This window comes from Sciurus carolinensis, chromosome 9, assembly GCF_902686445.1.
Source record: "Sciurus carolinensis chromosome 9, mSciCar1.2, whole genome shotgun sequence".
NCBI classification, from domain to species: domain Eukaryota; kingdom Metazoa; phylum Chordata; class Mammalia; order Rodentia; family Sciuridae; genus Sciurus; species Sciurus carolinensis.
The window spans coordinates 17,030,861-17,057,975 of record NC_062221.1 but is presented as its reverse complement, the minus strand read 5'-3'; the positions used below and the strand labels follow the sequence as shown (position 1 = coordinate 17,057,975).

Below are 27,115 nucleotides of genomic sequence, written 5' to 3'. Positions count from 1 at the left end.
ACCATTGCTATTCGTCTTATACCCATTATTTCAATTAGATGCTGTGACTCCACCTTTGCAGATGCAAAAACTGGGACACTGAGAAGGGAAACCACGTGCTCAAGGTTGCAGGTGAGGATTTGCCCCGACCCTGTCAGGTCCTCTGCTGGGCTTTGCAGCTGCCTCCCAGGATCTGGGTGTGAACTGGCAGCCTGTAGGTGGCAAGTGGGGCCCCAGAAGCCCTAGTGGGGACTTGACCGTTTCAACTCCATGTTCCCAACTGCACAACATTCAAGGAGAATTACAAAATTCTCAAACGCAAATTAAATTTGCTTTAATGTTGAAAGTAAAAGTGACCAGATGCCCCGCAGGTTCTTTCCCTAGGAGAGGGCATCAAGATCCAATAAGCCACCACCCCTGCCCTCCCCGGGAGCAGCTAGGAGTCACCACAGGACCAAAGCAGCTTTGCTCGGACAGCAGGCGGCTTTCCCAGTAACTCTAGAGGCTCACAGTCAAATCAACCAAAGAAACACTGGAGCTTGGTATGCTCAACCAGAGACATGCATTTACTGAAGAGATGATTGAAAAAGACTTAAAAGCACAAAATGAGTTTCCTGAAACGTCTCTTACTTCCACCTTCTTGAAACATTGGAGTCCAAATGTCACAGGAAAGGATAGAAATGGTGGTGGGGGGGTGGTCAAAGAATCGAAGCTTCATAAATGACCTTACTGGTGTTATCTTGTCATTTTCTGTGCCTACTATGTTTTATAAAAATCTTGTTTGGATTAAATGACTCCTAAGGGGTCATTCTAAAAATAAAATAGGACTCAGAGGTGTTTTTATTTTTTTAATTTCAAGTGTAAGAAACAAAATCTCACATGTCTCCATGTGTCATGGAATAATGAAAATGGTGGTGTTGTTAGAAACCTCATAATTAAAAAAAACTGTTCAATTAAAAATAATACAAACCAGCAGTTGTAAAATGCTTATGTGAGCAGAAGCCATTATTCTCTGAGCCGTCGAACAGATCTTGTATCATGCAGGTCCTTGGTTACCACTTTCTCGGGCCAGAGTCTGCAGAGCGATCAGCCAGCGTGCCTGGGACCCTTCCTCTGACCACGTCCACATCCTCCCTGGCGTGGCCTCTCCCTCAGCCCCGCTTACCTGCACTTCTCAAGGCAGATCTCCGGCCTCTCTGCCCAGGCCCTCACACACTGGCCACCGCCAGCTGCTACGTCCTGAAACCCCGCTGGGGTGCTGTGGGGCCTCTCCCGTCCCTCTGTGCCACCCTTCCCGAGGACACGCCTGGGCTGGCCCCCCTCGGTCCTTGGGCTGCAGCCCAGTCTCGTCAGCCAGGCACAAGGTGGGCCATGATCTGGCTTCTGTTGGCCTCTAAGGCTCAGAGGTTGGCCCCTCCACATTCCTGGCTCAGTGGTGACTGTCCCCAAGGGTGGCACAGGCTCTAACCCACCAGGACTGGAATGTGGACTGCGTGGTCACAGAGGAACAAACGGGTAGAACAGAGAGTCATGAAGGGATGTGTATGTGAACTTCGGTTTAAAATTAAAACCTCAGGTAGGTGACTTTTTTGTTGTTGTTGTTTTTGTTTTGTTGCGGTGTTGGGATTGAACTCAGGGCCTTCTGCTTGCAAGGCAAGCACTCTACCAACTGAGCTATATCCCCAGCCCCAGGTAGGTGACTTGATGCAGCTCTAAGGCACTTTTTTGGAGCAGGATCTGGAGCTGTTCATCAGCAAGAGTCCCCATTTCAGTTTCCTCTAGATAGGGAAGTCACCTAAAGATATGCGAGAAGCAACACCAGGGCAATCACCTTGCTCTCTGTCCCCTGCCTCCCTCTCCACAAGTATTTTACAGTCTAGTTCCTCCACTGATGCCTGGCCAGGGGAAGGAGAAGGGGCGGCGCCTACCTTGAGTCTTTCCAGAACATTCCATTCAGTTCTCAAAAACTACCCTTTCACCCTCACAGTTCATCCATTTCTGCAATATTTAATCAAGTTGTGCTACTCTATTAACAAACAGAGCTGGCACCGACGCAGAGGAGCTGAACAACTGCTGTCAAGTGTGGCCCGCACCAGACGGGGCAGGAGGTGGGACCGGGCACTCAGCTCCTGGCCTCTGTGCTCTGTGCCTGGCAAGGGCTGGGCTTAGCAAAGCCAGTGGAGCAGACACACCAGCCTCCCGCAGCCCAGCCCTGCCCCACCAGAAGTCCCCGGAGCCAGGCTGCCTGGTGCCCTCCACGTGCTGCCTGGCTCCTCACACAACAGAGGCACAAGTCGTCGCAGGTCAGACCCCACGGAACAGTGCTGCCACAGGACGGCTGGTCCAGCCTCATCACTCCACAGGTCCTCGCGCTGGAGACAAGCTACGTGGCCTGAGCAGGGGCACGTGGTCCCATTGCTGGCCCTCACCCCTCTCATGTCCCTCGGTCTCTGGGAGCTGGCAGATCACACGGCACAGAGTCCTGGGTCGGAACAGCTCTGAGACCAGGATTTCTCTGGAATGGTGCCACCGGCTGCCTTGGTGGGCGAGATCCCTCGAGCAGGAGTCACACTTGGCTCCCTTTGCTTCCCCATGGCGAGAGACGTGACAGGGGCCCGACAGAAGAGCTAAGCATTTGGCAACTAATTTAAAAAAACCTGTTTGATTAAAAATAATACAAACCAGCAGCTGTAAAATGCTTATGTGAGCAGAAGCCATTATTCTCTGAGCCACCAAACAGATCTTGTATCATGCAGGTCCTTGGTTACCACTTTCTTGGGGGTGAAAATGAAGCCATCTCCAAATGGGGGACTGCCTGGACGTAAGCTGCCTGACCCACGGCCCAGGAACTGGCTCAGAATAAGGGGGGAGCCCACCTCGCTCTGTGTGCCCCTCACAGGCAGGCTGAGCCCTGTGTGTCCCCAAGGGGAGCTGGTTCCATGCTGGGCCACAGAGCAGCGGCGTACATGGGCTAGACCCACTTCCTCGGCTTACAACTGATAAATAAGACTGAGCCCCTTCTCCTGTCCTTCAGTGCTTCTAATAATCCACAAGAATAAGACACAACAGCAGAAACACCGTTGTCCTGACTCCAGTGCAGAGGCACAGAGTATTTAAGACAAGCAAAGCCTGGTGTCCCCTGGGCCGACTCTGCTTTTGACTTGAAGACTGCTGGCCTCTCTCGTGATCCACCCTTAGTTTAGACACGGATGGTCCAGTATCTCAGCCGGCAGTGTGATGCACTATAGGATTTACTTCATCAATGACTGTGCCATAACTGTGCTTTTTCAAAGCCAAACTTTAAAGTCCTTTCAATTCCTTGGCTTCTATTAATAATCCCTTCATTCCACGAACATCAGTAGCATCTCCTGGGAGCTAGGCAGTGGGTCAGGAACCAGGGAGGCAGGCAGGGAAGCCCCATTCCTGCCAGCTGAAGGGGACAGGAAGGTCCCCTGATGGTCACACTCAGGGTGTTAAGAGCTGGTATGAACGGAAACAGGAATCTGGGTGCACTGGGGAGGGCGCTTGCCCAGCCAGGGTGAGGGAGGGGCTCCAGCAGGAGTAACAAGTGTTCTGAGTCTTGAAAAATGAATAGGAATCAGGCAGGTGAATAGGCTGGAAAAAGAACAAGCATTTGCAAAACCCTGGGAACTGAGAGGCTGGGCGGGGGGCATGCTGGGTTTGCAGGTGGGTGGGGGCATGGGCCAGGTGGGCAAGAGCCCTATGCTCTAGGTTGACAAGATCGATCTGGACCCTGATGGCAGAGGCTGGTGAGCCCCTGCGTGGCTGACGTGGGGGAACGATCAATCCACAAGTGATTACCTGAGGGTCCCTGAACAGCTGAGCAGCTCGTGGGACGCCTGCCTTCATTCACTGCTCCTGAGGCAACTGCAACTTAAAAGCCTCATTAGCAGGCAGGTCCCCCACCAACAGCTCAGCCCGCCTTCCTTCCACGATGCCCTCTCTTTGAGGCCACAGCTACTTTCAATTGCAATCTAATTTCAAGAAGTGATAAACATATGCTCATGTTTCCATTTACAAGTTTTTGATTATCAGCCTGGCATTGTAGCTGCAAATTACCCATTTTCTATTATAATTATTTTTACTTCTCTAGATGAAGGAGGCGAAGAAGCACTTTTAAATTACTAAAGTGCCTGAGCCACAGAAGGAGGGATGAAGCGAGGGACGAAGCAAGTACCACGGCATCTTTAGCCCACGGCAACAAAATAGCAAGAGTTTGCAAACTGCCATGTCAGTGTGGCCGTGCTCACTGTGATCCGTTTACCTAAAACCTGGCCCAGGTGACAGCCAGCCAGGGAAGAAGTCGGATGCTAGCACAATGGCTGCTTCTGAGGGCTCTCCAAAAGAAGTGCCTCGGAAACTGCTTTAGGTGACAGGCAGGCCCCTGGCACTCTTCGGCACTAGCTCTTAAGAGCCTTTTCTATTTCCAGGAGAAATTTTGAAAGGTGTGATTGACACACTTGGATGTGCCACAGCGCTGGGTCACACTGGGATGGGAATCCAGCCGTGCTCTCTGGCATCGTGGCCTTTCCAGAAGAAGACGGGGCAGGGCCAGGGCTGGTGGGCGCTGGCTGGGATGGGGGGAAGACAGGCCTCCATAATGGATGGGAGGCAATGAATTCGGGTCACTGATTGAAGGGAAACGGATTCTACCATGCAGAGTGCAGACATATTGGCAGCTTAATGTCCCATTTAACTGGCATGTACGTGAATCGACAGAGTAGCATGCAAATGAGAACGTGACTGTGGCTTCGAAGGTGCATTGGCAGCTTCGTTTCCCAAGTGCACTCTGGATGAACTAAACAGTGTTATTTAGGGGATGATGGACGCATCAAGAAATTGTGCCATTGCACTGATCTCCAGATTCCCAGCACCTTCCATGTATGACGTGCTTGGTCCTGGGGACAGAGGTGTGGAAGACATGGTCCCTGCCCTCAAGGAACTCATTTTAGAAGGGGAGTAAGACATGGGAAAAACAAGCAGCAACTTAAATGTTCAAAACACCATCTGTAGAAAAACAAAAAATTGTATCATGACTGTTGCAGGAATTCCAAATATTATCGTCTCACATTTTGAATCCTCGTGGGTGACAATAATAAATCAAAATCATACTAAATTGATAATAAAAGTAACAGTTACAGTAGCTAAGTGTAAGTGTACTGGGTGCTTTTTAGGTCTTCCGGCTCATTTCGGCAGCACCTGTGCCCGTAAGGACGTGGTCTTGGTGTCATCTTCAATCTGTGCGAAGGCTGTGCAGAGCATTAGGACCATCTTATTTCTGGGAAGACTGAAGCTGGAGGCCGCGTCAAAGGCGCAGAGCTGAGCAGCATAGGGCAAGCTCCTGTGGGTCACGGGGATGGGCCATGTCACTTTCCACTGCTTCTGAAGATGCAGAAACCAGCAGAGACCAACAGGAGTCCTGAGGGGCCCAGACTGGTCCCCAGGGAGCCCCAAGCTCTTTGGTATTCAAGATGGACTCCTTAGGTTTTGGAGGAAGCAATAGACTAATCAGCATATTAACCACCCTTTAGACATCAATCACAGACTCCTCCCTCAAGGCTAAATGGTTCTTCCTGAGCATCTCAAGATGCTGGCAGGTGTAAGGAAGGGGACAGCAGGTTAGCTTTGGTGGCACAGGGACCCCCAGGGCATTCCACCTCCAGTGGCAGGACCAGGAGCCTCCCCAGAGGCCAGCAGGGGTGTGCCCGGGTGGGGGAGGGTGTAGTGTCACAGGGGTGTCCCGCAGGCGCTTGTGCTGTAAGGAGGGCTGCTGAGTTTGCCAGAGAGGGCTCTGGCCAAGGACAGCGTGGGGCTCCCATGAGGAGGGCAGTGTGAATGCGGGTGGGTGGGCGGAGGAGCAGGAGGCCACCCTGCAACGTGAGGAAGTCACGTGGGCAGTGCCTAGCAGGGGGTGTGCTGTGAGCGTCACGGCATGGGTGGGCATGCTGTGGGGTTGTGCTGAGGGCACGGAGGACCCAGTCCAGAGTGGTGCCTCTGGTCCGTGGTGCAGGGTCCACTTGAGAACCCCTAACCAGGCCTGGGAAGGCTGCTCTTGCTCACGGAACCTGCCCAACCCCGGGGACAGTACGCTCAGGCCTCAGTGCCCCCGGCCTCAACATCCTCTGGGTTTAGAATGGCCAGCGAGACATCAGGGTGGCATGTTTGGGGGCCCTGTGGTGGGAGGAACTTGGGAAGTTTCCCTCTCTGTGGCGAAGCCCGGGGACATCTGCAGTTCACATCTAACACAGCTTCTGCAGGTCGTCCCTCCCTGGGCTCGCTGCTCAGGTGAGCACCTGGGAACCAGCACGGGGGGAGGAAGGGGTGCCTCGGCATCTCCCCGCATGGGCCCTGCACGGGGAGCCCAGACTCCGGGGCTTCTCTCTGGGCACCGAGCCCCTTCATAAGGACCCTGCCCTCCACTCCTGGCTCATCCCTCCTGGCCTCTGGCCCATCTGACATCTGGGAGGAGCCATCCCCAGGGAGACCCACTGGGGGGCTCCTGCTGAAGAGCTCAGGCAGCAGGGGAGTACTTGCTTTGAATATGTGTATTAACACCCCACCAGCATTATGAAGCTGCCCCAGCACACAGCAAAGGTGAAAGGACTGTAGAGTGGACACCTGGATATCCATCACCTAAATCTATAATTAATATTTTATTAGGTGTATTTGATCATCTATCTACTCTTCCATTCATTCATCAATCTGGATTCTCCTGATGCCTTTCAAAGACGCAGACAACAGCTAAGCCCATGGCCAACATCATTCTAAATGGAGAAAAACTAAAAGTATTCCCTCTAAAAACTGGAACAAGACAGGGATGCTCTCTTTCACCACGTCTATTCAGCATAGTCCTGGAAACTCTAACCAGAGCAATCAGACAGATGTGAAAAATTAAAGGGATACGAATAGGAAAAGAAGAACTCAAGCTATCACTACTTGCTGACAACATGATTCTATATTTAGAAGATCCAAAAAAATTCCACCAGAAAACGTCTAGAACTCATAAATGAATTCAGCAAAGTAGCAGGATATAAAATCAATACCCATAAATCAAATGTATTTCTATACATAAGTGACAAATTCACTGCAAGAGAAATTAAGAAAACTGCCCCATTCACAATAGCCTCAACAAAAATAAAATACTTGGGAATCAATCTAACAAAAGAGGTGAAAGAACTCTATAACAAAAACCACAGAACACTAAAGAAAGAAATTGAAGAAGACCTTGGAAGATGGAAAGATCTCCCATGTTCTTGGATAGGCAGAATTAATATTGTCAAAATGGCCATACTACCAAAAGTTCTATACAAATTCAATGCAATTCCTATTAAAATCCCAATGACATTCTTCACAGAAATAGAAAAAGCAATCATGAAATTCATTTGGAAAAATAAGAGACCCAGACTAGCCAAAGCAATCCTTAACAAGAGGAGTGAAGCAGGAGGCATCTCAATACCAGACCTTAAACTATACTACAGAGCAACAGTAACAAAAACAGCACGATACTGGCACCAAAATAGACATGTAGACCAATGGTACAAAATAGAAGACACAGAGACAAACCCACATAAATATAGTTATCTCATACTAGATAAAGGTGCCAAAAATACACATAGGAGAAAAGATAGCCTCTTTAACAAATGGTGCTGGGAAAACTGGAATCCATATGTAGGAAAATAAAATTAAACCTCTCTCACCCTGCACAAAAATCAACTCAAAGTGTATCCAAGACTTAGGCACTAGAACAAAGACCCTGTGCCTACTAGAAGAAAAAGTAGGCCCAAATCTTCATCATGTCAGCTTAGGACCTGACTCCCTTAACAAGACTCCTAAAGTGCAAGAAGTAAAATTAAGAATCAATAAATGAAATGCATTCAAACTAAAAAGCTTCTTCTCAGCAAAGGAAACAATAACATGAAGAGAGAGCCTACAGAATGGGAGAAAATCTTTACCACATGTAACAGATGGAACATTAATCTCCAGAATATACAAAAAACTCAAAAAACTTAACACCAAAAAACCAAATAACCCAATCAATAAATGGGCAAAGGAACTGAAGAGACACTTCACAGAAGAAATACAATCGATCAACAAACATATGAAAAAATATTCATTATCTATTGCAATCAGAGGAATGTAAATGAAAACAACTCTAAGATTTCATCTCACTCCAGTCAGAAAAGCAATTATCAAGAATACAAGCAATAGGGCTGGGAAGATAGCTCAGTCAGTAGAGTGCTTGCCTTGCAAGCCCAAGGCCCTGGGTTCGATCCCCAACACCGCAAAAAAAAAAAAAAAAAAAAAAAAAGAAAAGAAAAAGAAAAAGAATACAGGCAATAATAAGTACTGGTGAGGATGTGGGGGAAAAGGTGCATTCATACATTGCTAGTGGGACTGCAGACTGGTGCAACTACTATGGAAAGCAGTATGGAGATTCCTCAGAAAACTTGGAATGGACTCGCCATCTGACCCAGCTATCCCACTCCTCAGTTTATACCCAAAGAACTTAAAATCAGCAATACTACAGTGATGCAGCCACATTAATGTTCATAACAGTTCAATTCACAATAGTAAACTATGGAACCAACCTAGATGCTCTTCAACAGATGAATGGATAAAGAAAATGTGCTATATACACACACCACAGAATATTACTCAGCCATAAAGAGGAATGAAATTATGGCATTTGCTGGCAAATGGATGAAACTTGATACTATCATGCTAAGTGAAATAAGTCAATCCCAAAAAACCAAAGGCCAAATGTTTTCTCTGATAAGTGGATGCTGATCCATAGTAGGGGGTGAGTAGGGAAGAATGAAGGAACTTTGGATTATGCCGAGGGGAGTGAGGGGCGGGGTGGTGGGGATGGGAAGGACAATTGAATGAGACAGACATTATTACCCTATATACATGTGTGAAAAAAAATAAAAAAAAAAGAAAAAGAAATTTTAAAAAAATTTTTTAAATGCAGACAGCAGAGCACTTGGCATTCTTCACAGAAATAGAAGGCGCATGGCTCACCAGAGGTCAGCTTCTCTCTCTGAAGAAGATTTGCTTAGCTTTCCTTTTCCTCCCTCTGGACCCACAATGCACTGTACAACTCTCAAGGGCACCACTGGATGAATTCTGACAAAGGCAGGTGTCCATGGTACTCCAACCCCACCAACATCTGGAACATGCCCTTTGCCGCCGAGCCTGTCCGCTCCTTGAAGAAACCACTACTCTAACTCTTTCCATCGAGGCTGGTCTTGCCTGTTTTGGAACTTTAAGTATAAATGGAATCATACACCGACGCCTCCTGCGTCTGGCTTCACTCAGCACGATGTTTCTGAGATTCATCCGCGTTGCTGTGTGAATCTGCAGGGGCTCCTTTTCTGAGTGCTCTTCCATTACTTGGCGATAGATACAACTCTTCATTCTCCTACTGACCAGTTACTGTATTTCGAAAGTGAAGGTCGTCACCTAATCGGGGCTATGCTGTAACACCACCTGTTTGTCTTGTTGGCAGCTCAGCCGTGCCTGGAGGTAGCGCAGCTCTCCTTGGTCCGCGAGGGGGTATGAAGAACAAAAATAAATGTATGTCATCACCTTTGCAATAGAAAAGGATCAAGAAGCACAACTCCACGTGAGGCCTGGTGCCGCATGACTGTAATCCCAGCTACTCAGGAGGCTGAGGCAGGAGGATCGCAAACTCAAGGCCAGCCTCAGCAACTTGGCAAGACCCGGTCTCAAAATAAAATTTTTAGAAAGAGCAGGGGATGCAGCTCAGTGGTTGGGTGCTTGCCTAGAATGTGTGAGGCCCTGGGTTCCATCCCCAGGGCTTCAACAAAATCAAAACAAAAACAGGACAGAGCCAGAGTGGAGACTCCCAAGTGTGATGGGATTCAAGATGGTTCCAGGTGAGAATGCTAAAGTGCCAACAGGTAATATATTTGTGTTTATGTCCAATTTCTGGCCTGTTAAACTAGTTTTCCTGCATGAATATGTGATTTACTTTTCTAATAAATCTATTTACATGACAAACCCTTGATTGAAATCAAAACATTGGAGGGGCTAGCTAAGGGAGCTCCCAAGGCTGTCTGGGGCAGGTGTCTGGGGGAAGGAACATCTGGAGCCGTGGCTGTCAGTCCTGGACACCTCAGCATCACCTGGGGAACTCTGGCCACTGCCTCTGCAGCCTTTCACGTAATCGGTCAAGGCACGTCCAGGCATCGAGAGCTTTAAAAAGCTCCCTAGGTGATTCTAATGTGCAGACTGGGATGAAAAACCTGTTTTAGAAAGTAGCAGTTTTCAAATACCAGCAGTATCAGCAACCCCTGGGGACCTGTTAGAAATGGAAATTCCTAGGTCCACTCCAGACCTCCTGGATCGGGAATCAGGGCTGGGGTCCAGGAAGAAGGCAGAATAAGCCGTCAGGTGGTTGTTGCTTGGCATGTGGACCCACTGTCCTAGGGGTTGGTGGGAACAGGCCCTCACCTCCACCCCTACCCAGCTCCCAGGAGGTCTCTACCATGATGGTGCCTATTCATCCAAGGTCATTCCTCAGTCTAACCCAAGCCCAGAGGCACAGAGGGTGGGTGGGTGACAGTGAGCAGCTGCTGGCCAATTACCAAAGGGATGACATCCTAGGGTCCACCGTGTCCTAACCTCAATTAATCCCCATGCCAGTTAATCTGCCCTCAGAAAATCGAGTGTTGACTATAATCTTATTTTCACCATGATTTTTGATTACCAGTGACCTCCTTCCACTCCATTACCCTTGTTAATTGAGAATTGACTATGCAGTTAAAATGAATGTTTCCTGCACTAACAGAGCTGTACCAGATTCATCTTAAAGTCCCTCACAGCTCAAAAAATCGGATGCATCTGCAGATATATTGATCTGATTCAATTCATTTCCCCGAGAATTTATGAAATTACCTCTAAGGGGTCATTGGTTATTCATTCGTACATCCAAAGGCTTATAGGAAAGGAAGAGCTTTGTTTGGAGGATAACACTGTATTTAGAGAGTATTTTAATCCAGTATTTGGCAAAGCCTTGCTTCTTGATTAGCAGCAATGTCTCCCGTAAAAGACACTCAGCATAGAACTTGGGATTTGGTGACGGCCCCGGCGATACTGTTACCCTAGAGTTAGACGGGACAGGGGAGAACAATTGTCTCAGGTTCTTCTTCAACAGCTGGCCATTTTGATAAGGAAGAATACAAAGGAAGAGGGCTACCAGGAGATCGGGGAATCTGATTATCTGCTCCGATGCTATGTTTGAAAAATGAACTTTCATGTAAAACCGTAGAGATTACCGAATAGGCCAAAAATAAATAAGCAAATAAATAAGCCGTGCTGGGGAATCCATAGTGACAAATGCAATGCCTATTAAGTAGAATACACCATGAGAAGATGTGTATCACAATAACATGGTCCTTTTCCTGTATCACAATAAAGCAAAGCAATGTTGCCACTGTAGAGGGAAAGCCGCCGGGAAGGACAGTCACACAGCAAGGAAGCTTTCCCTCATCAGGCCACAAAGGACGTGGGCCAGCTGTCCCCTATTTACTGGATTCGGGACTGACCCCAGATGGCTGGACAAATGCCCTGTGCCGTCCAGAATCAGAATCAGAATCAGGTCTGGCCGTCTGATACCCTCCTGCACCTCCCCGGAGGTCCCAGCCCCTGCCCTCCCCGCATCAGGTGGCCTTGCTGTGCTCAAGTGACTTGGTTGGGAGTCTTTCCCTGGAGCGTAGGGAACTTCTCACTAAGAAACATCAGAAACAGGGAAACATAAACACAGTGAACAGTCACACCGAGGTCCCCAAATGGTCATTCACATGTTGCCGAATTCACTTCACCTCTTTTCCCTGAAGAAAGAACCGTCATAAACTCTATATTTTACCTCTAAGTACTTCAAAAATAAAGACCAGTTCCTAAAACAAGGACTCTCTCTTACTTATCCACCATGTCGTGATCACACCTGACAAAATGAACAATTAACAGAAATGTCCCAGGTTCGTCTAACACCAGTCCAAATGTCAGTTTGAAGAGTAAAACAGAAACCACTGATGTGACCAAGAGCAAATGGCAGATATGCATGTGCCCTCAAGTCCCGGAGAAGCAAGGGACCTCTGTCCCTCCCAGACTCCATCATCCCAGAGGTGTGGGAGGACAGGAGGGCTGTTCCCTCGTGGGGCTCCACTTGGGGACTTGGGGGGCTCACTCCCATGGCCACAGCACCCAAACACAGTCCTGCTGATTTCCCTGTGGGCAGTGAAGGATGCCGTCTCTCTTCTTCCCCTGGGGACCAGGTGTGTCGAGCTGGATCTGGGGCCAGGCGAACCTGATTTGTAGTCCTGCCCTGCCACTGAGGAGCTCTGGGGCCTTGGCAAGATGTCTGGCCTCCTGGAACCTGTCCGCTCCTTTCAACATGGTGGGGAAAGACCTGCCATCAGGGCCGTCCTGAAGATGGCAAGAGACAGCCACGCTGGCCGGTCACTGAGCCCCGAGCAGGTGCCTGGCCCAGGGTACGCTCACTACAGTCCCGCTCACTCGGAGGGCCTGAGGGTGAGGGTCAGGCAGCCCACATACGGATCCCTGAGGCCCCAGTGCAGTGCTGTGGGGCCAGCTCTGAGCTAGATCTGGCCTCCTGTTCTGCAGGACAGTGCTGGGGAGCAGGGAGTGCTGGGGACCCAAAGGAGGAAGGCCGAGCTGATGCTGGGGGCAGAGCACTCCCTCAGAGGACACCGGCCACCCCGCTGGGCACCTGGCATCTCCAATAGCAGCACCTCCTACAATCCTAAGCTCCACAGGAGGCACCAACTTGGTTCTTGAAAGACACTGGTCATCGCCCACCCTCCCTCCCTCTACTCTACATCAGTGACCCCCACCTCCACGGTCCACGCGGGATGGTGCTGTCATGAAGCATCTCAGCTCTGCTGGGGGCCAGACGTTATCTCCCTGACTCTAAACGCCAGTCTTGAGGTGGGCATGATTACTGCCCCTCGGAGGCGTGATGGTTTCCTATGGCTGTGGTAACAAATCACCCCAAATCCAGTGGTTTACAACGACGCACATCTCTTATTTTACGGTTCTGCCGAGTGAGAAGTCCCAAAGGGACCCGACGCAGACGTGGGCAGGGCAGCCTCCTCCCTGCAGGCTCTGGGAAGAAGGCCTTTCTCGCCTTTTCCAGTGTCTCTGCCACTTGGCTCCTGGCCCCACTGCCCTCTCTCTCATGCTGCTTCTCCCACTGGCCCTCCCACCTCCCTCTTGGACTTAGAAGGACCCTTGGGAAGAGAAAGGCCCCTCCAGAGGACCCAGGACCCTCCCCCTACCTTAAGCTCAGCTCTGGAGCAACCCCGACTTCATCTGCCACCATGGCTCTCCCCCAGGTAACCTGCCGTGGCACAGAGTCCAGGAATTAGGACGTGGGCGTTCCGGAAGGGCCACTGTTCCCACCTACCACAGCGGGTGAGGAAGCAGCTCAGCAAGGCAATGGAGCTCACTGGACGCCACACGACCATCAGGTGGTACGAGCTCTGCTCCTGCTACTTCTCCGTGTGGCCTGAGGTCAGCCACTTAACTCCTCTGTCCTCAGACACCTCACCTATAAAATGAAAACGTGGTCTCAAGGCTAAGATTTCCTCCAGCAGCCAGTCCATAACTGGGCTTCTGGGCCTCCCCCTGACTACACGGATCAGAAGGCCCGGGCCTTGCCGAGCCCTCAGCTGGTCTGTCCACCCCACTCAGGCTCAAATACCAGCCACGAAGGGGGAGATGCAGACTCATGAGCCCGGCAGACATCCTTCTCACCCAGCCGGAATCTTCTGAGCTTTCGTGCTGGACACCACGGAGACACGGACGTCAGGCCCTTGGGTGATTCCCCCGGGCCCCTGCAAGCACACCACAACACACCATCCAGTCAAGTGCCTTGTGTCTTCCTCCCAATCTCCAGCTTAGAGAAAAGGATTAAGGTTTCTTTGTACAATGAAAAGAACAAAGCAAGAAAACCAAACAGCAACCAGGGACGTGAAGGCTATTTGTTGAGAGTTCTCATACCACGGCAGAAAAAGCCCCCTTCTCTTTCTTTGATGCACCTTTTATTTTTTGAAGAAAGCACTTTTGTTACAGCAATTTTCAAACATATACAAAAGCAGAGAGATGGGCACAAGGAACCTTTTCCTAACTCCCGGGCCTACCATCCCCGTTCAGGTAGCTTCACAGTCTGAAATTCAGATTTGGAATCGCCATTGGTGGGGGGCAGCGCTGCTGTGCCGGCCAGCCCGCCTCCCTTTGTTCTGCAAACTGGCAGCCACCACTTCTCAGGATTCTGGTAATCAAGACGTTCAGAGCACTTGACTTCCTGGAAAAACTGACTGGTCCAGGGGTGGAGACATTATCCCTGCAGGACTAATGAGTCCTGCTCAGTCTGCACACTGGGTAAAAGAATGGAGCCATAAACTCCACAGAAGCCCAGAAGTGCCATCTTCCCCACCTTAGAGAATAAAGCCATCCGCAGCGGTAAGAAGATCCGGAAGACAGGGAAGGTCGGATTCCTCTGAGCACCTGGATCCAGCTGGGCCTGATACCCAAACCCTTTTCCATAACAATAGGCGCACTCCTAGTTTTGCTTAACCCACTTTGGATGAAGTTTTTATTTCTTACAACAGAAAGAATCCTGAATGTGCTGAACGTAGGCCATCCAAGAATGCCTTCTTTAAAGCAACAGGAGCGGTTCTCAGTCTTGCTTGTGAAGCTTACAGTATGGTCACTTCACTAACAGAATCAACCCACATTCCTTAAGGAATACAGTCCCTAATAGAAACAGCCAAAGGATGCTTCCTCGGGAAGGGAGAATCCCAGGTCCTTCACTTTTTATCTGGACAGCAATTCATCAGTGATGTTTGGGTGCTGCGATGACCCCCATCCACATCATCCACCACGACAAAGCCTGCTGGTGGCAGTTTTGAGCAGGACAAGCTGTCAGCAGCAGAGCTGGGCTGGCCTAGGGGACTGGAGGCTGCCCCCAGGGCAGGAAGACCAGCACTTCTCAACAGGACCTGAGGGAGGAACTGCCCAGGTCTGGGGTGGTAACTGCCACCAAGGGACAATGGCAATGGATGAGACTGGAGGAGGTGGGACACAGGCCACCCAGGCGCCTCCCCCTGCTCCTCCTCCCTTCTTGTCCCAGCCTCTGCTGTACAGTGTGGGCACACAGCTCTGTGCCAGACAGTGTGGAAATGAGCTGCAGTGGCCATGTCCCTGACCTCTGGGAGCCCATGCAGAGAGGGGTGGCATGGGAGGTGCCCTCTGGCATGAGATGCAGGTGCTGTGGGAGGAGCAAGCCTGTGACTGGCTGGGGCTCGTGTTATTCAGACAGGAAAGAGGACGTAGGTTATTCACTGCAGTACTGACTGGAAGGGCGAAGGGCTAGAGGCAGCTCAGTGGGCACCCTAGAAAACAGGCTCAGAGGCTCCGGGAAGCACGGGCAGAACACTGCGTGCCAGAGAGGGGCAGAGACCCTCTACGCGGGCAGTCCTTCCAGACGTAGTACTGAGTTAAATACAGCAGGGTGCAGACGGTGAGAGAAGAAGACCAGGTTTTATATTAAAAGAGTGAAATTTAAAAATACACATAAATCCTGAGATAGTGAAAAAAAAAAAAAAACCTGGCCAGCAACTGTCCATGGGGAGGTAGGGACAGAAGCTGCAGGATGAACGCTTTCAATGTACACATTCATATTTATTGTTTCTTAACTTTTATACCTTATAAATATATTCGCTATTAAAAAGATCAGACTCTAAAGCATAAACCGTCTGTGGCTTTAACGTGGTTTCCTCAGGCACGCTGGGCGCTGCGGCAAGAGGCCTCATCCCACACCGTCCCGGCAGGCCTCCCGTCCACGTGCTCTTCTCAGTGAGACGGCGACGTGTCCCCTGAGGCTAGGCAGGCCACAAAGCAACGTGGCAGAAGTGACGCAGGGCAGAGCACAGGCCGTGGTCCAGCCGCCGGGGTCCTCTTGGGACGCGAGTCCTCAGAGCAGCTGCCTGCCGCGAGACCAGGCCACGTGCCCAGACGCTCCAGCCAGCCTCCCAGCGGAGGCCCCAGCTGCCAGCCGCTGCCACAGGCAGGAAGCCCTTGAGGTGGCGCCAGTCCCAGCCACCCTCTAGCTGCTCTTGGATGAGAGACGCAGCCAAGCTGCCTAACTGGACCCCTCCACCACCAGAATCGCGACGGATGACGACGGAGATACTGTTCCTTGCGGGCTTCTCGGTTTTGAGGAGTAGGTCTTCGTTTGTGTGCTTGGCGGACCCTTGATTTCCTGAGACGGCCGCTTCCTGACAAGCTGACAAGTTTACCCTTGACTCAGAAATGACCCGACATGGCAAGTGCTTATTGGCCCTGAGAAAGAAGGAATGGTCTAGAAGGAATGAAGCATGCTGACTCTGGAAGCCTACGGGAGGGGCCACAAGAGGAGTCACATACAGGCTGCCGGACACAGAGGCCCAGGCTCCGGAGAGGAGACGTGGTGCAGACGAGGATGCTAGAAGCGTCTATGTAACAGTGACAGTTGAAAAGCAGGTATGTGATGGAACCATCAGGTGGAGCACATGGAAAAGGAGGCCAGGGAAGCCTGTCCCCACGGCGAATGCCACCAGGGGAAGGCAGCAGGCGAGGGGTCAGAGAAGGAACCACGAGGGAGGAGAGGAAAACTGAGACGGGGTTCCCAGGTGGTCAGAGGCAGCAAATGCTGCACGGACAACGTGGACAGAGAAGGCCCGCAAGATCTGGCAATGTGGAGGTCACTGGGACCAACAGCAGAGCACTTCTCGAAGTGTAGAAAAAAATAAAAATGCATTCCCACCACTACAAGTGACTTCAACCAAACTCGTAAAAAGAGAAAATAGCACGTAATCTGGGGCTACCTGCTTCATCTTCTGGGCAATGAGAAGAAACTGAGGGGAAAAAAATGCAACAATAAAACAAAAAAAGAAAGAGGGAGGTACAAACATTGAACTAAACTATCACCTGCACCCCCTGACCTGTGGGGGCCGCAGGCAGCTCTCTCAGAGGACAGTGGTGATGTCTGCTGCATGCACAGGGCACAGCGCGTGGGACAGGACTGTCCTCTCGGTCTTCCTGGGATGCATCTCAGACCACAGGTTAAAGGGAAATGGCTTCATGTCTCTGAAACATAAGGATCTTGAATTCTTTCTGTACAAATTTTAAAATGCCCGTAACTCAAAGCGCTTGAACTTCAGCCACTGACCCGAACGTACTTGCTACGAGAACACTTTTAAATCATTTCTTGGAGTGAAGCCTTTGTTCGTGGCAACGAGTACGCCAAGAGACTTTAATAAACATATGGCGAGTGGTCACAGAGTCTGCATTATGGCCCCAATTCCTGCTGCTATTCCTCTCCACGCTCTGACAGAAGCAGACAAAATGGGTGGGACCCACACGAGCACAGGCGAACCGACGAAGCATCAGCACCACCTTACCTCGTGCCTCAGCTGAACAGATATTTTGATGAAGAGCTTACTGAATCTTTACTTGGAGGTGGAGCATTTTGGTACAAAGGCAATGGCTACAAAATATTCATCACAACGCCTCAGGCTGTCACTACGGCGATTCTCTGCCATCCCCTGGCACTGGTGTCTGTGTAGTGAATCCAGTACCAATATTAGAGCATGGCACAGGAGCTGTAACCACGGGTTGATACAAATGAGGCTAAATGTTTGCGCCCAATGAAGTTTTCTTCTAAAATCATCTCCATTTACTAGAGAAATAACAGGAGCTATTATTAAATTATTAAATACCAGCATTATGACAGAAGGGGACACATGGTGCAGGCAAATCTTATTAAACACTCAGGCCCTCTTTCCGGGTGTTGGCTCTCCCCCTGTGCAGCTACAGAAAACTAGTTTGGGCCACTGAAGTCCAAGTTTGGGGTCTATTCTGATTCACTGGGCGGAGGATACGGTAACATTTTTCTTAAAGTGTTCCCATAATTTTGGGGGGTTGGTATTATGTGATGCAGTCTTCAATGTGATGTAACTGCGTCTGTGTCTTAGCGTGGAATTATGACCGTGGGTGTCTTCTGCACAGTCCTCTGGGAGTGCTCCTAGTTTAGGGAATGCCGTTACAGCAGGCGCTGCCAGGGCTGTGCCCCGCCTCAGACCCACTGTCTTAGAACAGGTCAGCTGGCCTTCCCACTACCAGCATCTGCCTCTTTGCCCCCATGCTTCCCCTGGAGATCAGAACCGGCCAGAGGAACCCATGAACTAATTCCCCCTAAGGAACAAAGCTCAACCAGCAACTGACAGGAATAGAGTATGTAGACCCAGCTCCCACGCTGCAAGGATAGCTCTGGGAATTCCCAGCAGGATACACTCCAGTCCCCACACTGGTGACCCGCTCAATGGCATGCTTCCTGGCCATTTCCCTACTTGTTGGTGCTTCCTGGAATCCACTCCAGATAAACCACTCGGACTCAAATCTTTGTCTCCAATATGACATGTCATGGCTTCCCTTTGTATGGCCAATCCAACGAGTTTGATCTAGGACTCACCGTTGGCCGTATGTTAGGCGTTGGCCAGCATCAGGCAGCAAAGGATGTGTGCACACGGGGATAACTGGCAAAAAGAACTGGCAACAAGGTATTGGAGCCCCAAAGCCTCAACAAGCCTGAATGGTGCAGGGTGCCCCAGGTAACTGCTGACCTAGGGTGTGTGTGTGGAGGACACAGGTGCTGAAACTTCATCAATGAGGTCCTGAAGGTGCAAACCAAATCCCCACTCCTTCCTGTGCCACTGGAGACCAGAAGGGTCAGTAGCCTCCATTAACCAAACACCCCGAGAACCCGAGTCTACAGGGCCAGGATGAGCACATCTGTAGAAACTGGCCAGGGGACCCAGAATATGGCCCTGGACCACAGACATGGAGGCGGGGATTCCAGGCTATTTTAAAAATTGCTGACTGAAAGATTTAATTCAGGATAAGGCTAAACAGGTGGTGCCCTTAAAACTGAAAACAGCAGAAAGATCATTATTTAATTTGGCTCATTTTAAGATTGTTTTTTAAATTATAGGAATAACAAAGCAAGAAACTGGACACAGTGAAAAAAATGGTCTCTTAAATCCTACTGTTCATATACAACTCTGGTTTCCTTGGAGGGCTCCCTGCAGACAGTCTGCCTGCATGGATCCTTAATGGCACTCTGTCCACTGTGCATGTGCTACCAAGGTTTCCTGAGCTACCAAACTTCACGTTTCTAAGGACTGCATAATATTCCACTGACCTGGGGTTCTGCGATTTCACAATCCTGCTGTTCTGTGCATTCAGACCCCGTCTAAGTTTTCACCATTATCAGTAATGAAGGAGAGAGTGTCTTTATACTGTGCCTATTTCCACTTTTCAGATTATTTTCTTAAAAGCAGAGTCCCAGAAAAAGCCAAGAGGTAGTGGCATTTCTGTGACACCAGAAACAGGCAGCTCGTCTGCTTTTATCATCTACGATCCTTTGATTACTAACAAAATATAAAGTGGCTAACAGACACTGGCAGCCTTTTTCTCACAAAGAAAGCAGTAAGAAAGATGGGCAATAGCACCCTAAGCATCTCAGGGAAGGCGGCCAGATGGGGGAATCAAAAGCAGAGCAGGCGTTGATACTAAGGATAGGGTTTGTGCAGTAAACACCTGTTTCTGATCTTTAAAATGAACATTCAAAAGTCAGTAATAATTTCAAGTTAAACTCCTACGTACTCATTCAGGTAACAGGCGTTCTGGCCTAATGATCACCTGCTCACAGAGGAACTTCCATCCTTCTGAGGCTTCGCTTCCCCTGGCCTGGCAGATTCCCCTACACTGACACTCGCTCCCTCCCATCTGCCACTCGCTGAGCCCAGATCCAGTATTTTCATCACTTGTTTACCTCGTTCACCTCTCCCCACCCCAGAAGCAAACCCTGGCTGGTGGCAGGGCTGCCTTGACGGTGGTTAGAGAACCTGCTTGTCAGCCGGGCTCCACTCTCCCTCCAGACACTGTGCCCAGGCAGCTAGGACCAGAGTCCAGGCACCGGCCCTGCCGCTCTGCTTCTCCTATGCTAATTCTCTGCTGCAAGGCAGTTCCGGGCTCCTGCCTGGGCTCTGTCCTGCCTTCACTCTCCATTTTTATAAGAGGAAGCAAGGGAGGGGGGATGATGGAGGCAGAAGGCAGGAAGAAGATTGGCTCTAATTTAAAACCATCTGAGGAGCTCTAAAAAGTTCCAGGTTGACTGATGGACACATTTACTCCTCAAAACCCTTTTCATAAATATCCACCACTTAACATGAGCTTTCAAGAGGCATAAATACCATCGCTGTGTGTCAGCCTTTATGGAAGGGAGATTTCCAGAGCTACTTCTTCGCTCCGTGGCTACAAGCCACATGATTACAATCCTATTAAAGCGGTACCCTGGGAATACAGCCTTTACCCGCCGGTCTACACTGCAGCCGTTAAACCTGCCCCACCAGGAGGGACGTGGAGGCCTTCCCTGTGTCTGCACGGCCATGCTGCCTCCTTCCTTTGCTCTGGGGAGGATGACAGCTCATCTCTCGTAATAAGGTCTACATCTAAGGCCAGTGGGGACTGAAGGTATATTTAGTCAACAGCTCAGGCCAAACAAATAAAATAACTAAAAATATTCAGGATATACTAGGGAGAGAGAATGTTTCTCAGGACTGTTTGGCTCCTTTCTTATTTAAACCGAGTCTTTTAGTGTTATAGTCTTCTGTCCTCCTGGGACTGAATGGGCCTGAGGGCAGCATGGTGTCCCTCTGGAGGCCTTGGTTCCTCACCAGGGACAGCACTGGGATGACAGAGCTCCACACGGGGAGGCCCACCACCCAGGCACCCTGCCACAGCTGCATGCACACAGGTGGGCTCCCCTCCCTGGACATGAGAGGTGGGCTCAGCCGCTGGGTGATCAAAGCTATGCTGGCCTTCAGGCTGCTGTGCTCAGAGGTAGAAAAGGAAGGAGAAAGCAAACAGGCTTTCAAGTGGATTCTGTCACTTGGAAGGGAGAGGACTCCAGCATGAGCCTTGCAAGATGGACCTGGGGGTGAGCAGGATGCCCACCTGCGGCTGCCACCCAGGATGACACTGACAACATCCGAGGAGGGACTCTGAACACCACGGAGTGCGTGACTCGGAGCCCTGGAGTAAGTCCTCCACTTTGCAGCTGTGAAGCCCGAACTGGGGACAGGCAGATAGTGTAGAAATAGGGGATCGGGTCAGAGGGAGGAAATGGAGGCCACGAAAGCCATCTGCATCTGGAAGTTAGAGACTGCCCCTGGGAGAAGGAATGTCAAAGACCTCCGGAGCCCAGGGAGCACCAAATCTACCTGTCCTTATAAGGACTACAGACAGGGAGTTGCTAATGAATGCCTCCTGGGCCCTTTCCTGCCAGGATCACTTTGGCCCTCCCCCTGCCCATTCGCTTCTCACTTTTTGCATCTCACTTGCAAAACTGGGCCTAGTCACCTAGTGACATAGGCAGGAAGGAAAGAGATAAGGGGAAAGCACAGGAGAATAAAACCTACAAAAAGGATAAGATCTGCTCATCCTATGCCTTTGGATCCCCTTCTTCCACCCAGAAGTCTGCTTTTACTTTTCTTTAATAAAACCTCTTACTTTCTGCTCTACGCTTGCCTCGGCGTGCGTGAGTTATAAGTCAACACCTGAGGAAGCGAGACTCCTTAAGGTGACCAGTGGTATCAGCTGGAGCACGACTGTTTTAAAAGTCACATCCTCAGTAAGATTACCTGGCACATAAAGCACTGCTTACAGGATTTATAGAAAATACCCCACGACAGTCTTCAAGGCATGTGAATAAGGAACATGAGCCTCCAATCAACACCCACAGGCTCGCTGAACCTGTGTCGATACTGACTGATCCGTCCCACGTCCCCATTCTACATGCGGTCATGACACTCAAGGCTCCTCCTTCATGAACACTGGCCCAGTTTGTGACTGGCTGCTGTGTGGACAGTTATGTACTTAATTCTGTTTTCATTAAATCTGCCTCAAGACGTGTGCGGCCTTCACAAGGGTCAAGACTGAGTCATTTTAACTCCTTATTCAAATCCCCAGGACACTGCCTGAAGTGTTCATGGAAAGAAGAAAGGAAGGAAGAGAGGTCGAACAATGGGCAGGCAGGAGACCTGGACAGCTGTGGAAGTGCTCCCAGCTCGGCAGAGGAGGATTCGGGCCCCTGGAGAAGGGCATGCAGCAGAGGTCGGGGTTCCACGGGAGGGCAGAGGAGCCCACTTAGGAAGGTTTCCTGTCTCAGCCTGCAGAGGCCCAAGACTATGGGTGGCGGGCAGCTCTGGCCAGAGGCAGAAAGATGTCAGGCCTCTCACCCAGGGGAGCAAGAAGACGTCAGGCCTCCCCTGGTGAGAGGCCAGGTCAGAGACAGCACCCTATGAGGCAAGAGCAGGCAGCTCAAACTGGCAGAAGAGACTGTCACCCTTGTACAAGGCACTTTCGCTCACAAACCCATCCACTCCAGAGCTGATTTCCAGATTCACACTAGCAACAGTTGCCTTGCTATTCTGGGGCTGGGGGTGTAGCTAAGTGCTGAGCTCCTGCCTATGCGCATGAGGCCCAGGGTTCCATCCTCGGCGTGTGCACGCACACAGACGCGCACATAAAGTATGCTTTGCTATTTTAATTTCTAAACTGACACATGGGTTATGTGCATGTGACAGAGACGATGAGGAGGGAATCGTGAGTCCAGTGTGGTTTGTTAAACACCATCATGTGGAGCCACACGGCTAAAAGAGTGGGCAGGAGCTGCCGTTCCAAGGCCTGCCCTGCAAAATGGGATCTGTCCATCTCTACCAGGGAACTATGATAAACGAGCACAGACAGACACTGGTCAGGACAAGCCACTTTATTTAAGAGCTTCGACAGCCCAAAGTGGTTTAACATAGATGCATGGAAGATTTATCTAGATGATAAAATACCTGAACTTGAAAGGCACATAAATTATAATTTTCCAGGTTTTTTTTTCTTTTAAGATCTCACAGTCAAGTGCTTTACGTAATGAATGAAATGCACATGAATTTGCTGCATTTCATACAAACTGCTTAGCGTCTGCAAAGTGCCTTTGCTACCAGATGAGTCAGAGTACAACATCAGTACCACACGTCTGTGCCTGTGGTTCATGGATTATGTGCATGTGACATCATGGGAAAATAATAAATATAATAAAAATAACACCAGCTATTATTGACTGGTGTTTGCCATACTGCATGGGTGCACTGAGGTCAGAGTTTTGTCTAGTTATCTTGCATACTGCTGAGTTAGGTACAAAGAGGCCCATTTTACAGATGCAAAAGCTTAGGTCTGGTAAACTCCTGTGATGCACAGGAGGTCATAGAGGTGACTTCATCTGACCACAAAGCTTCATGGTCACCATGAAGCTGCAACATGCATGAACATGCTTGACCCTTAGCAAAACAAAAACAAAAACAAGTTATCTTCCTCTGTCTACAGATTTCATTTTTAAAAACACATTTGTACACAGCCAAAAAGTTTATCTCTGGGCTTATTTTCATTTATTCATCCACGTATTTTGTTCATGGTACTCTGCCAGGTGCAGGGGTTATAAAATTGGACTCCACAGAGAGCCAGACAATTCCCATGCCCGTTTGGATGGTGGAGGTCAGCAGAGCAAAGGTAGGTAGTCCCCTGCAGGGGACCCACATAGGGCCAGGTGTTAAAGGCAACCCCCTGCAAAAGACCATTTTAGATCTCTTCCAACCTTCCTTCTTCCCCCAACCACCCAACCACCGCCATGGGCTGTGTTTCTGGTCTGAGTCTTCACAAGCTGGGCTGCTGTGCCTTTGACAGAGGCTCCCACAGGCCCTTTATCGTGCAGAATGTCCCTCTCATCTGGAGGCCTAGCTTCTGAGGAAACCACCACTAAACTAGATAATCCAACTTCCCCACTAATCACCCTGCACAGTCCCCAAGCCCCTACCCCACCCCCAACCTGCCTGCTGCTTCCTTCCATCCAGGATGTCTGCCCAGAACAAGGCATGTACAATAGCTAGCAGCAGCAGCGTCTTCCCACATGCCTGCACGGCTCAGCGTACTTCAGGTATCCAGACAATCCCCAGGATGACCCTCCAAGGAGGCCCTATTGTCATTCCTATTTTAGTTCATGCAGGGGAGAGAGACGGTGAGAGTTAATATTTCTTCCTGGCCAATGACATGCCAAGCACCTGTTTAGCTCGCAATTGTCACACTTCAGGAGACAAGCGACTGCCCAGGGTCAGGGACAGAGCTGTGAAGTGCCAGGTCTGTGACCGAGACTCGAGCTTCCTTTCTCTTTCTCTCACAGAGCTGTGGTCTGTGAGCGTGAGCCTGGTGTCCCAGGACTCATGGCTGGCAGTGCCTGGTGGGGGATGGAAGCAGAGCTGGGTTTCATCAGGTTCTAACTGTCACTCTGTGGCCCACATCCTACCGGCTCTAGGAGGGCAGGGCCTGTGTCTGATTTCTCAGAATCCTCACAGCAAGGGAGGGTGGACGCCAGTTAAATGTTTGAAGAATGAATGGCTGAACCAGACCTCATATTAGAGAGCAGGCTGCCTGAGAGATTCTACTGGGAACCCCTCACCTGGCAGAGGAGAGAGACCTCTCAGGAGAGGGGAGGGGAGCTTGCTGAATGCAGTCCCAGAGGACACCCAGAGTCCCTGCTGAACACCTTCACCCTTGCTTCCCCAACTGCTCCCCTGGAAAGGCACCTTCATCTACATACAGGGCTTCCATCTTCCCTAAGTAGGTACAGTCCCATTTTACAGAGGAGGAAGTCAAGGTTAAGGAACTTGCTTCCCCTACTTCCAGCTCTCTGCAGGCCAGTCCCACTGACTCCCTTCCTCAAACAAGCCACCTTCTCTCCCAACAAGACGTGCCTGCTCCATGGTTTTCCACACTGGAACTCTGATTCCCATGGAAGTTTGACTTCCAGCAGCTTTTGCGGTTGGGGCCCTGATAAACACTGGGCTTTCTATCTTCGCAGCTCTTCCTAGCTCTCCACACCTCTGTGTGCGGACATGGCCCTTCACGCGGCGTGCACCACATTGGTCAGCCCATCTCTGTGACCCCAGTACTTGGCCCAGTGGCGGTGAGCACTGAGCGGTGCACCAAGAAGATTTGTGGGTACTTATGTTTAACTGTCGCGTGCACGCGTGCAGACAGTGGGATCCGAACCCATCCAGGTCCGCCAGCTGCAGTTGGAGTCAAACCCGTAACTGGGGTCAGGTGGACGCAGTGAGAACCGGCAGCGTGGGGAGCAGGGGGCGGAACTGTTCAGGGCTACCGGGATCCGCAACTCCGCCGCCACCTGGCGCCCAGGTCTCCGCCGCCGACGGGAGTCACGTGGGCCCAGGCGTCCAGTCGCGATCCAGGTCCTCGCGGGCGCCCACACCCGCAAAGGCGGGCGGGCCAGGGTCCCTGGCTCTGCTTACCTGCGAGTCACGAGGCTCCGCAGTGGCACCGGGGGCGACGGGGACTGGGGATCTGTCCGGCCGAACTTGGGCTATCGACCCGCGCTGGAGGGCGGGGCAGGGATCGCACCCGGTGTCCCGACGCGGGGCCGCTTCGGGGCCTGGACTGTCCTGGGACTGGGACCGACAGTCCCGAGCTAGCCCGCCCCGCCCCCACGCCAGGGGGCGGGGTCTAGGCGCACTTGACCTCGCGCGCTCGGGGCTCCCCGCTGTGGGCGGAGTGTGAGCGGAGCAGCTCTGCGGCCGGCTACCTCGCCCGGGCAGGGTCCTAAGGGGACAGGGCCCCACCCGCCCCGCCCCTCGCCAAGCCACGCCCACTGTCCCCACCCCCGCCTCTCTCCCGCCCTGAGTCCCAACCGTCAGGACCTTTCCCAGTTGGCTTTTTATTTCCCTGTATTTTGAATTACGTTTCTTTCTCATTTTCTTTTAACTTACCTTTTTTTTAAAGGCCGAATTACAGAATATATCAAAGTATGCATGAGCACTTTTTACAAAGTAAAATGATCGCCTGTAATGTGCTTCTAATAGAAGCACAGGACCCTCGCCCTTGCTTCTCCCACCCACAACCCTTTTTATCATTTCCTCCGTTTAGTTCTTCTGGTGGTCACCCCTTGTCGCTGAAAAAATAAGCTTACATAGCGATTTCTTGATTTATCTATTGACTTTCTGCCATGTTAGATGAGAATTTACTCTCTTACAGCGCCCCTGCTTCCTTCTCCTGACAAATTTACACCTCTGTTCTCCAGCCCTGCCCTGTGAGGGCTGAGACCTCAAACCAGGAGTGCATGAAGGTTTTCTGGGGCCTGGAGCTTGCACGATTGTGGGAGATGGAGAAGGGGCAGTTTTAGGAAAGAAAGAAAAAAAAAATACAGAGCTAGGGCTTGCAAGGGAAAATTTATTTAGAATGAAAAAAAGAATTCATCACAAAATCCTGGGTCCTGGGAGATACAGGTCTTTAACCCCTCAGATCTTCTTAGGTAATATGGGTCCCTCGTTTGCTTCCCTAATGCAGACTGGCTTCTCTGCTCCCCACCCCCAAACCTCCAAAACTCCTGGCACTCACAAGGGACTTGCAGGGAGGGTCTTGAAGGTCAAGATTCACCAGCTTCTGCCAATTGGATTTCCTAAAGGAGTAAATTGGACTGTTCAAAAAAGAGGCATCGAGGATGATGTCAAGGTTGGTATTCCTAACTACAAGGGAGTGCTGTGTGAAACTCACTCTGGGTCCTGACTGTCACCAGATCCTCAGAGTGTCCCATGAGGTTGGTTGGGCTGAAACAGTGACCCCAGCACAGGGAGCCCCCAGCTAGCACCCCGATGGAGGGTGCCTCCCCACTCAGACTGAAGGGCAGTGTTCATGCCTTCTGGGTCCCTCTCTCCCGCCTGATAACCTGGGGCAAGTCATTTTACCTTTCCAAGCCTCAGTTTCCTTCCCTGTAATTGAGCCCTACTCCCACTAACTTTGGGGGAGAATTAAGTAGCTTAACATCTAAGTGTACAAGAATAATAGCCTTTGAATCTTCTTTATTAAGTCAATTTATGTCCCAGCATGGTAGGAGTTCCGCGAGAAAGCT

The 27,115-nt window shown here is 50.5% G+C and overlaps 1 protein-coding gene across 5 annotated transcripts in view; it reads right to left on the bottom strand.

Annotated features, from left to right (window-relative positions):
• Nmnat3 (nicotinamide nucleotide adenylyltransferase 3) overlaps positions 1-25,771 on the bottom strand; it is a 108,201-nt gene extending 82,430 nt beyond the window's left edge. For all 5 annotated transcript variants that reach the window (XR_007110327.1, XM_047565410.1, XM_047565413.1 and 2 more), the window contains exon 1: positions 25,503-25,771. The gene's annotated coding sequence lies outside the window, so the exon portion shown is untranslated. The remainder of the gene's footprint in view (positions 1-25,502) is intronic.
• Positions 25,772-27,115: the final 1,344 nt, after the last annotated feature.